Here is a 17,241-nt window from a genome sequence, read left to right on the forward strand (position 1 = left end):
ATGAAACTCCACATGGACTCATGACCCAGACACTCAGGACGTTTACTGTGAAGCGAAAGTGATCCAGCGTTTCTTCACTTCAGACTTCGCACTTACTTTGAAGACCAGTGAGAGAGCTGAGTAAAATAAAATGATGATTTATCAAGTTTTTTTGAGAAATAATAGAAATGAATAAGATTAAGCCGAGTTAGAGAGTTCAACTTTCCCTTCACCACTGGTCCCACAAGGGGCGCTGGTGTCTATCTCTAGAGGAGAGGGGTGACGTTCACCCTAAACACATCTCAAAATATCTGAGATCCACATAAAAAAGAAAAAAACTCATATTAGAACTATCAGAGGAAACCAGATTACCTGGAGAGAATCCATGATTCATGGGAAGAAACTCCATGTATAAAAATCCCAGATTTGAGTCCAGTTCTTCCACATTGTGGGGCAACTGGACTAAAACTTGTTCAGCCATCCAGCCCCAGTCTGCTGTCGGTGTAGTTATAAAAAAAAAGAAAAGGTGTTAGCAGCATCATTCTGTGTATCAACAGGAACAAAAACCAGAGCATGAAGTTAAAAGCCTGAAATAACTGCAGCTGAGCTGTAGAGCTCCTTCAGTGACAAACTGCTGCACCCTTAATGCACAAAGGAGAGTTACTGTAGATCCAAACTCTCAGAAGCTTTTAAACTTTATAACCATCACTGCTTCCAACAAGATCAATGTCTTTGCACAAATGCTGGCATTTCTACAATCCACTCTGTTTTTACTCATTTTAAATAACATTTCTGCACTAATGTTCTGTTGTAAATACTGTGCATGTATGTTGAACACACATGCACAGAAAGTGACACGACTCAGTTGCACATCCGTTCAATCATGAGTACAATATTTCTATTTCTAGTAACGGCACCTTATTTTTCATGTTTGTCTTTTACAGTCTTTTATTACTATTGTTGTTAATCTTGTTTTTTATATATTGTTTTAATGCTTCAAGAACTTTTTGTGTGAACATTTATATCTGTTACACCTGAATGTCCCACTTTGCTGGACAATAAAAACTGTTTATTTTTCTATTTCTCACATATGTGATATAGAGCCCCCTAGTGGTTGATGATGTTACAATTCAATTAATATAAAGAAAAATCTATTTTTACTTTCAAAACATGACTTAAATGTTCACAATTGACCTAATAATGAGCATAATAATGACTGATTAGGCTAATAAGTCAATATTTTTGCATACCTGTAATCTATATGTGTATTTTACCATTTATTCATGGTTGCTGATCTTTTCTGGAGGATTTTGCACCGATGACGTCTTTCTTGTATTTGTAAGGATTATCTGGCGCCCTCTTGTGGTTCAATGGTCTAAACTTCGCGTTGGTCTGAAATGAAGGCAACATGAATAATTAAACAACTTTATAAAAACAACTTATTTTAATTAAAGCCATTCATTCACAGCTTTTTAAAAATATATTGTTAGCAATGGATGGAGCAATGTATTGTTTAATTTAATGTATGTTAAATTAATTGTTTAACTAATTGTAGCCATTAGAAGTGACAAATATGCACACAAATTAAACTTTTGTGGGACGATTACTGCAGACGGACAGTAATTATTAAAAACTAAATAAAAATTCCCAGAAAAATTTGATTTGATGCAACTTTCAATTTTACCATGTTTCTTTTGACTGGAAATATTTACATGTCAGAGTAAAACCCCCTGTAGAAATACTAAAGATTCATTTAAGAGTAACTGCAGTCTGTAACACGATTATTAAGAAACAGAGTTAAAACTAAAATAATCATTACTTCAAACAAAACCTTAATATTTGGCAGCAACTCAGCAAATCTTGCAGAAAAAAAGAGATTATGGATTGCACAAACATTGAGTCACTTTTGTTTTATTGAAGTTCAATGATGTGACAGTCATGCATAGAAAAATCACCACTAAAAGTTTGCTGGTAGAAATAAAACGGTTAAGAAAAAAGACAAATTAAAAACAGAAAAACATACAAATATATTTCTATCCAAGTTATGTTTTTTTATGGATGCATATAAAATAAACAAAGCTTAAAACATCTGGATCAAAAATGTAGAAATGAATGTCATTGTTAAGAGACGTTTCCTTTGCTAAACTCAACAGACACTGAAAATATTAAACTTAAATGTCCTTTTAAATGCAGCAATAACATCGTTGCCCCTGAAAAGTGAAAGAGTTTAAAGGACATTTGCATATAATACAGCACGCTTTGAATCCACACAAAACTTTAAATTGATCCGTTTCAACTTTTGCGCATATCTAGCTTTTGTTTTCCAGTTTCATTAAATGTTTGTTAGTAAAAATTCTTCACAGATGCATAAAAATAGGAGATTTTTTTCTTTTTCTTTTGTCATGTGTTGCAGTGTAAGGTGGTGAGAATATGTGATGAACCCAGATTGTTGGGTGAGAAAAATGATTTAATGATCCAAAAACACAATAATCCAGGCAGCACAGATGAGCAGAAGAATAATGCTGACAACTGGAACTAATGAATAACAGACGGGAGACAAAACGTCAAACTTGACTCGACAACTAGACCGATTAGACAAGGACCCGACGAGGAACAAGGAACACAGGTGGGATTAAACACACAGAGGGTAATCAGGGAACGAGACACACCTGGGAACAACCAAGGGGTCGACAGGACAACACGGAGACTCAAGACACAGAAACCCGAAACCAACACACAGAAAAACTCAAATCAACACAGAGAAAACCCAATCCTGACATTTTTACATTGTGATAACGTTTTTATCCAGAGGCATTCTTGATCTCATTTCAGAATAAACTTCTCCATCGGTTGCTGCACGGCTCCACTTTCCTGTAGAGAAAGAGAAAAGCGTCAGATCAAACATATTCATGTTTTTTTTAACCATTGGTAATAACAGCATTAATAACAAAGCTGCTACTGCAAATGGTGTCAAATATGAACATTTTACTGTTTATTACCATGTAGCAGCAACATTTTACAGTGATAGAGGAAATCCAATACAAAGACAATAAAATGCACATCTAGCAAATTATCTAGTATAAATTATACAGAAGCAGATTCAATTTTACTAATTCATCTCAATACAGCTTTCTCCTACCTTTATGTTGTTTTTCTCTCCGTTTTTACGTTTTGCTTTAGCTTTCAGTGGTTTCTAAAACAAAAAAGAAACCTCAGGATTTTGACCAGAGAACAATCGTCTGTAGCAGGTGTAGCTGGGTTTGAATATAAATAATAAAAAGTTACATTAGCTCAGCATTTCTAAGTTATATCAAATCACCTTAACTTTTGGGGCGATTGTTAAGCAACATTTCTAAAAAAAATATTAACGTCAATGAAAGTCGAGCAGGTATCCAGAACCCTAAAAGTCCTTAGCTGGTTCTCTGATCTGACATATTCTGCTGGTTTCTAGTTGTAGTAAAGGGCAGATGATTGTCTGACCTGCATGATGGGATGTAATGATCTGCAGTGCTGTTGGCATGACGACACATTTCAGTGAAAACATTGACTGCTGGAGCTGAACAAACTTACCTGTAGTTTCTGTTTTTATGCACAATGTTCTACAGGAACACTGTGGGAAACGTGTCAACGCCTGAATATATTCATTTGTTTTTGATGTTTTGGAGGAATGATCATTTTTAAAGCCTTAATCTTCTTAAATGAGAGCTTGGATTTAATCTGTTTCCGAAATATTTTGGATTTTAATTTCAGACCCTGGCAATCTTACTACTAAAATCAGTCAGTTGCTGCATCTCGACGTTCTTCAAGGAGTTTAACTTACTGTTCATAGTGGCTGGTTGGATTGACTCGTATTCAGAAGCATCACCTGCAGAGCAATGACAATGTCAAGAGTAGAATAATCTGCATTTGGGATTTTAAAACCTTTTTTTCATTTTTTGCATGTTTTCAATGTGATGTCTTCTTTAGTGTTATCTGCCACAAGTATGACACATTTATTAAAACATCCATCCATCCATCCATCCATCTTCTTCCGCTTATCCGAGGTCGGGTCGCGGGGGTAGCAGCTTCAGAAGGGAGGCCCAGACTTCCCTCTCCCCAGCCACTTCTTCTAGCTCCTCCGGGGGAATCCCGAGGCGTTCCCAGGCCAGCCGAGAGACATAGTCCCTCCAGCGTGTCCTGGGTCTTCCCCGGGGCCTCCTCCCGGTGGGACGTGCCCGGAACACCTCACCAGGGAGGCGTCCAGGAGGCATCCTGACCAGATGCCCGAGCCACCTCAACTGGCTCCTCTCGATGTGAAGGAGCAGCGGCTCTACTCTGAGTCCCTCCCGGATGACTGAGCTTCTCACCCTATCTCTAAGGGAGAGCCCAGCCACCCTACGGAGAAAACCCATTTCGGCCGCTTGTATCCGCGATCTCGTTCTTTCGGTCATGACCCAAAGCTCATGACCATAGATGAGGGTGGGAACGTAGATCGACCGGTAAATCGAGAGCTTCGCTTTTTGGCTCAGCTCTCTCTTCACCACGACGGACCGGTACAGCGCCCGCTTGACAGCAGACGCTGCGCCAATCCGCCTGTCGATCTCCCGCTCCCTTCTTCCCCCATTCGTGAACAAGATCCCGAGATACTTAAACTCCTCCACTTGGGGCAGGACACCCCCCCTGACCCGGAGAAGGCACTCTACCCTTTTCCGGCTCAAGACCATGGCCTCGGATTTGGAGGCACTGATCCTCATCCCGGCCGCTTCACACTCGGCTGCGAACCGCTCCAGCGAGAGCTGCAGATCACGATCTGATGAAGCCAAAAGGACCACATCGTCTGCAAAAAGCAGAGATGAGATCCTAAGGCCACCAAATCGGATCCCCTCAACACCTTGGCTGCGCCTAGAAATTCTGTCCATGAAAGTGATGAACAGAATCGGTGACAAAGGGCAGCCCTGGCGGAGTCCAACTCTCACCGGAAACGAGCCCGACTTACTGCCGGCAATGCGGACCAGACTCTGACACCGGTCATAAAGGGACCTGACAGCCCGTATCAAAGGGCCCGGTACCCCATACTCCCGGAGAACCCCCCACAGGGCTCCCCGAGGGACACGGTCGAACGCCTTCTCCAAGTCCACAAAACACATGTAGACTGGTTGGGCGAACTCCCATGCACCCTCCAGGACCCTGCCGAGGGTGTAGAGCTGGTCCAGCGTTCCACGACCAGGACGAAAACCACACTGCTCTTCCTGAATCCGAGGTTCGACTATCCGACGGACCCTCCTCTCCAGGACTCCTGAATAGACCTTGCCAGGGAGGCTTAAGAGTGTGACCCCTCTATAATTGGAGCACACCCTCCGGTCCCCCTTTTTGAACAGGGGGACCACCACCCCAGTCTGCCAATCCAGGGGAACTGCCCCCGATGTCCATGCGACATTGCAGAGTCGCGTCAACCAACACAACCCTACAACATCCAGAGCCTTAAGGAACTCCGGGCGGATCTCATCCACCCCCGGGGCCCTGCCACCGAGGAGCTTTTTAACCACCTCGGCGACCTCGCCCCCAGAGATTGGAGAGCCCAACCCAGAGTCCCCAGGCTCCGCTTCCTCAGTGGAAGGCATGTTGGTGGGATTGAGGAGGTCTTCGAAGTACTCTGCCCACCGGCCCACAACGTCCCGAGTAGAGGTCAGCAGCACACCATCCCCACTATAAACAGTGTTGGTGCTGCACCGCTTCCCCCCCCTGAGACGCCGGATGGTGGACCAGAATCGCCTCGAAGCCGTACGGAAGTCTTTCTCCATGGCCTCTCCAAACTCCTCCCACGCCCGGGTTTTTGCCTCAGCAACCGCCCGAGCCGCATGCCGCTTCGCCCGCCGGTACCCATCAGCTGCTTCCGGAGTCCCACAGGCCAAAAAGGCCCGATAGGACTCCTTCTTCAGCCTGACGGCATCCCTCACCGAAGGTGTCCACCAGCGGGTTCAAGGGTTGCCGCCGCGACAGGCACCGACAACCTTGCGGCCACAGCTCCGATCGGCCGCCTCGACAATGGAGGCACGGAACACGGTCCACTCAGACTCCATGTCCCCATGTCCATGTTATTAAAACAAAGAATATTAAAATGTTTTTTTTTTTCTTGCTGCTGTTTAAAAGTTAGAGAACATCCCACACATGAGGGCAGCATGTTTTCTGTAGCAGATGTATTGAGCATTGCTTTCATATCTTACTGTGTGGCTGTTTTAGGTCTTTGATAAATGACTATTGAAAATGAAATAATCTTGAATCACATTTTTAGGGAACTTATATAAAATATAAATCAAGGTTACTAACCGTGTAGCAGAGAGCTGTAAACTTGGCTCTCTGTCTGGTTGGGTCCTTGATTTGTGGTCGAGCTCTGACTGCTGACCTCTGACCTAAATTATGCAAAAAGTTATACTGAAATAAATACAAAACGGATGGAAGAATCAGAGGAAAGTAAATTAAAGAGTACTGACCTGAAGCACCATAAACCTGTGGATGGAAAAAATGACAATTTGATGCATTATAGTGCAAAACTGTTTTTCTTTTTTTGTTCCTCTGTTTTGTCAAATCATCTAAAGAAATTTAAAACATTTGAAACTGAAGCATCCAAGTTGCTGCATATTCACCCTTGGACTGTTTGCAGCACAACATCAACCGCAAGTGATAACCAAGAATGAACCCAAGAATGAATCCAACCACTGGTCTAACGATCAACATCGCAGGAAACGAAGAGCTGACAGGACTGGATACAGTTACTGGAAATAAGAAACATTGAACATAAAAAAACATTTTTACCCCGACAATGACTGAAAAACAAGTTTGTGCCACTGTGTCTTTTTAGAGCAACCAGAGGAATTTCATTCATTCCTAACACAGTAATATATCGTTCTTACATATTTTGGAAGAATGTTAACATTATCAAGAACAAGCTGCTAGGAAACTTATTTTGCTTTTTGTTACTTTTCTACCTGCTATATTTGTGGTGAAAGACAAGATTTAAGGCACATCAATGACTCTGTTTATCTTTTCCCTGAAAAAATTGTTTACAAAATTAAAAAAATCAAGAAAAGTTTTAATCCTCCTCACCTCTAACAGACATCCAGCTCCTTGGTGACTCTTTTCCTGAATGTTGACATTTGTAGAAACCTTCATCTGACTTTGACACTGCAGAGATATTCAGCTCCCCTCTGCCATCATTATTGATGAGTTTATTATTATGATAGAAAAACACATTGGAGAGAAGATTTTGTTCTTTATCTCTGCAGCTCAGAGTAACAGGATCTCCTTCAGTCACAGGATGAACAGGGCTCACCAGGATAACATCATCATAATCATCTGTAAAACAATCGAATATCAAGGACTGTTGAGCGTTATAAGTGTTGCGTTCCCTGGCAATATGCTTACTGCAATAATTGCTGGTTCCCGTTGTATACAGTCACAAATGTCAATTTAAAAATTCAAATGTATTCACATTTAAAGAGTCTTAGCATTTATTCTTAACTCTTTGGTGCAAAAAACTGACTGAAAATGGATTTATTCACTGCATGCTTATGTCTGCATTGAGATGGAACTGCACATGAAAACGGACCTTTAAACCATTCAGACACAAAATAGACACAATCAAAACCATCAGATGACTGATTAGCCACGATAATAACTCAGAAATAGTCCAAATAATTTAGATGTATTTTTATCCTTCCTATGGAAAGTTTCTATTTATCTCACAGGTTTGTGGTGCCTGTTGATCCAAAAGAAAAATAAATCAAATTTCAGATATTTTAGAAGGAGATATTAACATGCATAGAAAAACCTAACCCTACTCTTACCCTAACCCTTTTATTATAACTGAAAGTACAAAGGCCACCATAAGAAATGCTTACAGTATTCAACTAAGCCATATTTACTAATCAGCACAGTATTCTGTGCTGATTTGTATGGAGCCCCATGGCCTCTAGGGGGCTCCACACATTTACACAATGCATATTATTAAATTTAACCACATTTTATGTTTCTGTTCAAAAAGCAAATGACTCACCTTTTACTTACTGGAGCAGATGTTTACGAAACAGTCAGAGAAAGAAGCTGCTCAGTTTTGAAGGAAAAACTTTTAACACCCATCCGCTGCATATGTTTACCACTTAATTTTTCTTTATTCATGTTTTAAATTTATGAAGAGGGCACAATTCAGGAATCACTAGGTTGCTACGGGTTGTTTACAGTATTTTCAGGTATGATGAAATATAAATAATGTTTAAAACACTGGAAAAATTAAAAACACCATGAATCATAACCTACCCTGTACAGTGATGTTGACTGCGTTGCTGAATTCTCCAGATCCAGACTCACACCAGTAAACTCCACTGTGATCCTCCAGTCTGTTAATGGTACATGAGGATCCATCCATCTTTCCCCAGTAGGAGCACTGAACGTATGATGGACTGGTTGATTCTGTAAACCTCCTCATTCTCCACTTGGTGTCGTTCCCACCACATTTCATTGTGACAGGCTGATACATTAAATGTTGAACTCTGTCAGGACTCACTGAGAGAGAAGCTGCTGGATGAGAGTCTGAAAACAAGAAAATAATTTTTCTTAGTGTTGAAAAAGTGTAAAAAACAATGTTCATTATTGAGCTGTGATTGTAAAATAAACTGTAAAAAGATTAGTGGTTTACAGACATTACAGTAGGGAAGGTAAAACCAAAGACACCAAAAACAGAAAGAAAGAAAAGTGTTAACTCAAATAAAATTTTATATTATTAAAGTTGTTGACATAATTTTTTTAAGTGAGAAAAGAGTCCACAATGTCAGAGTTTCAGAGCTTTGAGGTAACAAAACTGAAATAAAAAATATAAAAACTATCAGCTTTGCTAAATATTAATAACAATAAACTGCTGCAGTGATAATCTGCTACTTTGTTACTTTATGGTAGTTAAAATAGAAATAGTCAAAAATGACTCCAAGGTTTTGACCTTTAAATGTCAAAAGGGAAGGAAATTTAAAAAACTTACAATCTTCTATCAAATATTTCTGCAAATAATTCAGAGTTAATCAAACTTCCAAATAGCACTTAAATAATATCATTTAAATATTTAAGGTACAATGGTTTCAGATGTAACCAAAATTTTTCACCACATCAAAAAATATAAATGCAGAGGAACCCAAACAATTAACACATTTATGAATCACATGTTGAACCAAATCATAAAATTGTGCTTCCATGTAGAAAACAAGCAGTTGAGTAGCCATGGACCTACGCTAACAGAAAAAAGCAGTGAGGTTCTCCTTCATTTATTATAAATAGTGAAGAACGACAAGAATTTTCAACCTGTTATTGAATTTGAAGTCTAAAAATCAGAGCTTAATGAACGTCAAAGCAATTCCAAGAGACTCAGTGTTGTTTATAAATGCATGTACCAATAGAAATAAAAATAAATTAATGAAGATTTAAGAATATCACACCATATTTTTCTTCTAGTGTAAAACACTACTAAAACACTAAGTACACATAACAACCAAAGCGACTGAAAATAAAACAACATACTAATATAAGTTCTCTCAGGTAACCGGCTGCTCAGTCAGCTTCTTCTTCATGTTATTGCAGCTTACCCATGCACCACAGCACCCCCTAGTGGTTCCAGACGTTAACATTCTCTTTATTGCTTCTGGTCCGTCTCCATCAACACTTTGCTGTATTCTGGTTGTTCTTCTCTTCATCACTGTCTTTTAGCAGAAAGCTAAATAATTTTGTCACGTTGACAGCTAAACTCATTATACCATTAGACACTCCCTAAGGAACAACATTAGGCGATTGCTGCTTCCATCTTATTTTTTATTTATTTTTCTATTTCCAAAACTATGTGCACCAACTATTTAACCAGAGTCAAAAGTTAATTCTTTGCCTAATATGTGCAAAACTTGGAAAAGAGATACATTCAGGTGAAATTAGGCCAATGACTGAGGATTACATTCATCAGTATTTCATAGCTTCAACAACACATTGTTTTGTTATTGTTATCAGAATAGTCTCAGCTTTTTATTCATCATCTTCTCTAACTTAACTGAGTGGTGTGTTTACCACTATTAATAAAACAACACAAAAAACAGGAGGAACACAATACATTATTCACAACATTAACTAGAAACCTGAGCTCATCAAAAATGCAATGCAAATTGTGGAATAAAAATCCAAAATGAAAAAACAAAAATAAACTGACCTGCAGACCAGACAAACATTGGTTCACTGTAATCAGTGTAAAACTTTGGTTCTCCTCTTCCTGCTCTGCACACAAATCCTGCTGTGTGAGTCGGTCCATTAATGATGAAGGAGTTCTGCTCAGTCCCATTGGTGCTGCCAGGCAGCAGCTCAGCGCTGTAGTATCTGCTGGATGGATCAGGAACAGCTTTATACCAGAAGAACCTCCATCCTGCTGATTGAAGCTCCAAACCCTCACAGCTCAGAGTCACTGGGGCTCCAGGATTCGGCCATGATGGAGACACAGAGAGGACATGCTCAGGGGGAAACGCTGGAGAGAGAGAGAGAGATGGTCACAAAAATGTTATTTTGAATTAAATTTCTAGTGTTGGAGTAAAACTTTCCTCTGATGACTGAGAGATGATGAGCGCTAGCGCCATGAATAATGAATACATTTCATGTAACTGTTTACACAAGTCACTGATTTTTAATAACTTGTCATGTGAATGAGCTTAGCATAGCAGAACATGGACAAAGATTTGTTCACATTTGTCATGGAAATGCAGCTACTCATTGTAACCTGCAGTAAAAGTTGATTCTCAGTTTTTGATATTCGTGAAAGTATAAACATACTTACACACAGATAGAAATATTTCATTAAATATTGATATTTGCTAGTAAAACCCTGTAAACATAATTCATACATGGTGAACTCACAGAACACTGTTAATGTGATGACTCCCCACTCTGTGAAGGTGAAACTGTCTCTTCTTCCTCTGCAGCTATAATCTCCACTGTAATCAGCAGTGATCATGAATTCACTGGATGTTGGAGAGTTTCTATTGGTTGGTCTCCATTCATACGTCCACTGAGTTCCTCCATCATCCTGGATCTCACATCTCAGAGTGACTCTCTCTCCTCTGTAGATCTTTGCCCAATTGGGATGTTGGATCACAGTTGGTGTAATGGGAACTGATCACATAAGAAACAGAGAGCAGATATTTCCATTCACCAAATAAAGAGACACATACACATTATTTACCAACATCTGAAATCAAATCAGACCAAACTTCTCTGGTTTTTAATTTAGTTACAATTAACAAAATTATTTCTATTTGCTAAATGCCAGAAAACTTAGCGAAAATATTTTTTGGAGGATTTTTTATTATTATTTTTTTTTGTAGCTTTTGACGCTCCAATCATGTCAAACATGAAAGCAGTGAGTTTCAGGTGTGGCCCTAAAACACACCCACAGGTGTGTCTTCAATTAACTCAAATGTGTCATTTAAACTATCAGAAGTTTGTGGAGGGAAACACAAAAGCTTTGACCAAAGACAAACAGTTTAAAAGACAATTATCCACGATACTGAAAAAGGTATATACATTTCTTAATTCAAAGATAACTACAAAAAAAATCTCAAATGTGCTCACTACGTTTTTTTATTATTATTATTTAGCAAATAGAAATAATTTTGGTCGTTCTAATTGACCTAAAATAAGAAAATGTTGATTTAACTTAATTCACTGAGAAAACAATTTTAATGACTTTTGATCCAGTGAATGTGAACATCTGTCTTCAACAGTAGGTGTCTAATATCTCTCATGATAAGTGACAAAATAAAATGATCACTGGTAGAGAACGATAAAGCAAAACATAGCAGTATTAGACATATAACATGCACTTCCTATAAATTACTGGCATACAGCCAGAATGTTGGACTGTATTCATTACATAATCACATTTGTGACAGTTTCTCCATCAAACAGACAAACGTTGCTGCAGTAAATCCTCCTACATTAATATTGTTAAGGAAAAATAATTATTTTTAGTGCTTAATACAGTTAATCTTGCGACATGTGTTAAAGGTATATTCAGCACCCCCAATGGAACAGTTTTCTATTGAGCCAGATGAGCAGGCATTCAGACAAGCAGGGGCCAAAATGCAGATCACTCAATGGAGCCTCCCCACTGTGAGGCCGGGCCACAGGCGAAGCCATAAAATTAGCATTTTCCTTGGGAGACAGAGACTTTAGATTTCACAGGTATCTGTGAGGTCTTATCTCAGGATCGTTCTGTACTCAGAATGACCGTGGGAGCCACGGGGGTTCAGGGCCAGCGATCCGCTCTTTTGTCTCGGTAGAAGACAGATGGTCCTTTGATCTTTGCGTAGATCAGGGGGAGTTTCCAAGTTTCTCTGAGTGCTTAAGGGAGTTTCCAGTTGGTCAACAAGAGGAACGCCTAGAATGCATAAATTAAATAGAAAAACACCCACTCAGTATAAAATTTAGTGTCACCACTAAATTTTCAGAAAGTTGCCACTATTTTGCTTTTTTGCAGCGGCTCTCTCCAAAGACGTCTTTGCTTTTTGTTTTGTCTTTTGTTTTGTGTTTGTCTGTCTTCCCCTTGTCTGTCTTTATTTTTATGAGAAAAATGCATATCTCTGTTCCTCTGCAGCTTTGTTGTTGATTGCTTTGTATGAGATTAAACTCTGTGATCTGTGACGTCAACGCGCTTTGTTGTTGCTTTCACTTTAGAGCACGCCGCCACTCGTCGAGGATCCCGGGAAAATTAAAGAGGAAAGAGCCAAACGTTTTGTCCAAAGTTAGCATTAAATTATCCTCTTTTTTAACAATATCAACATAGAAATTCATAGTCTGGCTTAAATATCTGACAACATGAACAGGAGCAAATTTTCTGCTTTCAGGCGTCATTAGATGGAGTTACAGATGATGATCATCACACTGGAGTCATAATGTTTTTAACACCACTGATGAACAAAGAAACATTAAAGATGTTTCATTTCACAATAAAGACCAGTTTACCTGTTTTCTGAATAGTGACCTCTCTGCTGGTTTCAGTATGAAAAACTGGATCTCCTCTTCCTCCTCTGCAGCTGTACTCTCCTCCCTCTGAGATGGAGAGGACTCCATCCGATTCATTGGTTCTGATGGGCTGAGCTGTAGAAGACTTGGACTCCAGTCTGAACCAGTCAAACTTCCAGCCAACACCGATGTTTATAAAGCAGGTCAGTGTTACACTGCCCCCTGCTGGTATGATGTTAGCACTTGCTTTTATTGAGGCTTTGGGTCCATTTGCTGGTTGAAACAAACAGAAACAAGACAACCTTTAGAAAGTGGCTTGTTTGAGGAAACAATCTGTTCAGATCAATCAAACTTTAACTTCTGAGTCACTTATGCTGTTTGATGTTTAACGCTTCCTGGCCAAGTTATTGTTGAAATATAGAATTTGTTCCCAATCAATTTAAATGATTAAAAAAAATGTTAAGAACTATTCTTTCAAGAACCAGTATTTGGAAGCGTGACTAGAACCGACTGAACGGCTTCCTTCACTTCCTCTGCTTCCGTTGCTAAAACTACAGACAGAGTACATTTCTAAAACAACGCAGAAAATCGACATCATCGTTCAGAACTTCTTCTGCTCGATGATTGGCCCGGTAGAAATTCTACTGGAGAAAATCCAAGTCAATGGGAGAAAGCCCAGACAGAGCACTGAAGAGAGATTAGAACTGAGATTAACTGAAGTCAATGGCCAGGCTAAGATAAAATAGCCTAAAACTGTTACAAATTATTTCTGATTTATCATTTAACATGAGAACTAAAGCAGATGTGAGAAGTTTTGCATCCAAAAATGTTGTCTGGTGTTCTAGGATTGTGTGAATGAGGATGTTTCTGTCAGACTTACAGTTCACTGTCAGTTTAAAGGCAGAGCTCCAGCCTGATCTCTGATAGCCTTTACTAGCCTTACACCTGTAGCTCCTACTGTCAGACTCAGAGACTCTGCTGATCTTGTATTCATTGGATGTTGGAGAGTTTCTGTTGCTTGGACTCCATTCATACGTCCACTGAGTTCCTTCATCATCCTGTATCTCACATCTCAGAGTGACCGTCTCTCCTCTGAATACAACAGGCCAGCTGGGATGCTGGTTCACAGTCGGCCCAGACACTAAAATGAATAATATTCAATCAGAAGACAGAAATTTATATTGAGCAAAAAAGGGAAAATGCTTAATTCTCTTAGATTGTGGATCTATAAGAATTAAGCTGCATGGTTCACTGTTTCCTCTGAACTGATCTACAGAATATTGTTGCTCATTTCTGAACCAGTCAAACTTCCAGTCATCAGATTCGTCCACAGAGCAGCTCAGTGTTATGCTGCCCCCTGCTGGTATGATTGTTCTGTCTGCTGTCAGTTTGACTCTGGGTTCATCTGCTGTTGGATTTAAGCAAAAACCATCAGAACATGACCTGGTTCTGGTTCAGTTTTCTTGTTTAAGTTGTGTAGATTTGTATTCTAACTCATTTGACACTGTCAGTCTGAGGGCTTTGCTCCATTCTGTTGTATTATCGTCTCTTTCAGCTCTGCAGCTGTAATTTCCACTGATAGCTGGAATAATCCTCAATTCATTTGTCATTGGAGAGTTTGTATTGGTTGGTCTCCATTTGTACGTCCACTCAGCTCCTCCGCCTCCCTGGATCTCACATGTCAGAGTAACTTGCTCATCTTTGTATATCTTAGTCCATTTGGGATGTTGGATCACAGCAGGTTTAATGGAAACTGTTCATACAAACATTAGTTACTTAAAAGTGTGATAATAAAAATAAAATTGAACAAAACAAACAAGAAAATGTTTTTATTATTACAATGCTAAAATTCAACAAATTTTCAATTTGATGATGGTTAATAACACTATTTGGATGAGGGCATTGCCAGGTTTTGCTGCATTAGGGGTTTCAGTCTGGATGGTTTTGCTGCCAGAGGTATTTCTACACTTCTTAAAAGTTATTTTGCAGACAGTCAAGTGGACCAAGTTTGAAACAGTGATGAGCAGGCAACAGGGTCATCAGCAGCAAAACTCCTTTGAGGCCATTAGGAGTAAAGTCATGCTGGTTCTGATGAACCAAGCCCTAACCCTAACACACATTTTCTGGCATTAACCAATAGAAGCCATACATGGATGGATTGATCCATCCATCCATTTTCTTACACCCTTGTCTGTAGTGGGTCGGGAGTTGCTGGTGCCGTTCTCCAGCTAACTTTCAGGCGAGAGGCAGGGTTCACCCTGGACAGGTTGCCAGTCTGTCGCAGGGCAAACAAACATGCATACTCACACTTAGGGAGAATTTAGAGAGACCAATTAACCTGACAGTCATGTTTTTAGACTGTGTGAGGAAGCAGGAGTACCCGGAGAGAACCCATGCTTGCACAGGGAGAACATGCAATCTCCATGCAGAAAGACCACGGGCCGGGAATCGACCAGGACCTTCTTGATGCAAGGCAACAGTGCTACCAATTGCACCATTGTGCAACCCCAAATAGAAGCAACTTAATTCTAGCTAACCTAAAACAAGAGAAGTTTGATCTGATTTAACTTGAGACAATGAGGAAAAAATGTCTATGTGTCTTTTTATTCAGTGTTTGTTAACTTCTGCTCTCAACTGAACAGTGCAGACTTGACACTTCAGCCTTTGCAGATTCTTCAGACTTTATCAACCAGTTTCAACTCTGTATCAGTGTGAGTCAGATAAACCTGAAGAAAGTGGAGAAATTAAGTTTGTGACTGTTTTCTTAAAACATACATGGAAGTATGGCTAAAAATCAGCAAAGATATCATTGAGGACTTTATGAACTACAATGATTAAGATGGTGACAGCAATTAAATCACTGAGCTTAATTTGATGTCCTACCTCTCACCCTGCAGCTAAAGCAGTAAAATATGTGAATAAAGGCTCTCTGATTGAAACTTGTCCAAATTAATACGAAACCCGGAGAGAAATACACAAGAGTAAATAAGTTGCCAAATGCCAGTTTGTAAAATGTTCTGGTCATGACATCATAGATGAATATGTTAATGTATTTATTCTATATGTAGAATAAATACATTCTATCTCCATTATAGAATCTATTTATCTATCATGGAAAAAGATAAATACAATCTTAACTTCTGCTCACTGAATTTAGAACTGGTTCATGTTCTGTGTAAACTTGCACAGGACTGAAAACAAAAGTCAGATTTATGTTTTTCCTGACATATGTATTGTTACCATGATTCATGATAACATAAAGAACATGTTTCTTACCTTCAGGATTTCCACAGCAGAGGGACCACAACACTGCAATGAACAAGATTTGATCATTTTCAAGTCTTCTTACGATTTTGAAATGTTTCACAGTTTGTTCTCGACTAACTTCACAATTATAAGAAAGATCGTCTAAAATAGCAACGAGCTGCTTTCCCCACCCTGAACAATAATTGTATCAAAACAGTGAAGTGAAATCCAGTCATTTACTTACAAAAGAAGCCCAGTCTGCAGAGTAAAGTTTCCCCCATGTTCACTTCCAGACCTGCTGCACAGCTAATTGGAGCAGCTGCACTTTGCTCTCGCTAAAGTACTAAAAACAAAAGAAGAAGTTGCATTTAAGGCACTAAAAACTGTCATTCTGTAATGTACCTGTTTCCTTCCCTTTTACTCAGCGTTCATAAAGTATGCAGGAGCAGCTTTGACTCACACAGTCAACACAGTGAAGTGTTAGATTCAAATTTCCTGTCCACTGCAGCAACCGAATATATTTTTGCTCTTCATTTTTAAGGGACGGGCCACCTGCACAGACATTATTTTAATACAAATGTCTTTGAACAAACTCTTTCCACTGTTTGACCCCCCACTAAGAGGTTAAGTCTAATGAGGTTTTAAAGGTTTGTTCTGTTGTCATGGTTATTAACTGCAGATGCTTCCAGGTCTTATTCTCTACAACTGAAAACAGTGACTAAAGTCCCGCCCACATGGAAACTTTTTTTCAAAACACCCACAAGTAAACACTGAAAAAAATAAAATAAAATCTCCACCAGACCTGTAAATGGCACAACAGGGGTGTCCAAAGTCGGTCCTCAGGGTCTGGTATCCGACATGATTTAGTTCTCTCCCTGGGTAAAAAACACCTGGATCAAATAAAGCCTCATCAGCAGGCCTGTGCATGGCTTTGACATGCTAAAGAGTTAGCTAGATCATTTGGACCAGAGAGTTATCTAAACCTGGCAGGACGCCGGCCCT

At 39.5% G+C, this 17,241-nt stretch overlaps 1 protein-coding gene and 1 long non-coding RNA gene across 2 annotated transcripts in view; both read right to left on the minus strand.

The window, feature by feature from the left end:
• LOC116732480 (Fc receptor-like protein 5) overlaps positions 1 to 17,241 on the minus strand; it is a 126,088-nt gene that overhangs the window by 53,093 nt on the left and 55,754 nt on the right. The gene's annotated exons all lie outside the window — the stretch shown is intronic.
• Positions 2,102 to 3,570, minus strand: LOC116732510 (uncharacterized). The gene is made up of 3 exons (XR_004341805.1): positions 3,550 to 3,570; positions 3,119 to 3,172; positions 2,102 to 2,850 (listed from the first exon to the last, which is right to left on the minus strand). It is a non-coding gene; the product is annotated as an uncharacterized LOC116732510 (long non-coding RNA).

Source organism: Xiphophorus hellerii, chromosome 14, assembly GCF_003331165.1.
Source record: "Xiphophorus hellerii strain 12219 chromosome 14, Xiphophorus_hellerii-4.1, whole genome shotgun sequence".
Lineage (NCBI taxonomy): Eukaryota > Metazoa > Chordata > Actinopteri > Cyprinodontiformes > Poeciliidae > Xiphophorus > Xiphophorus hellerii.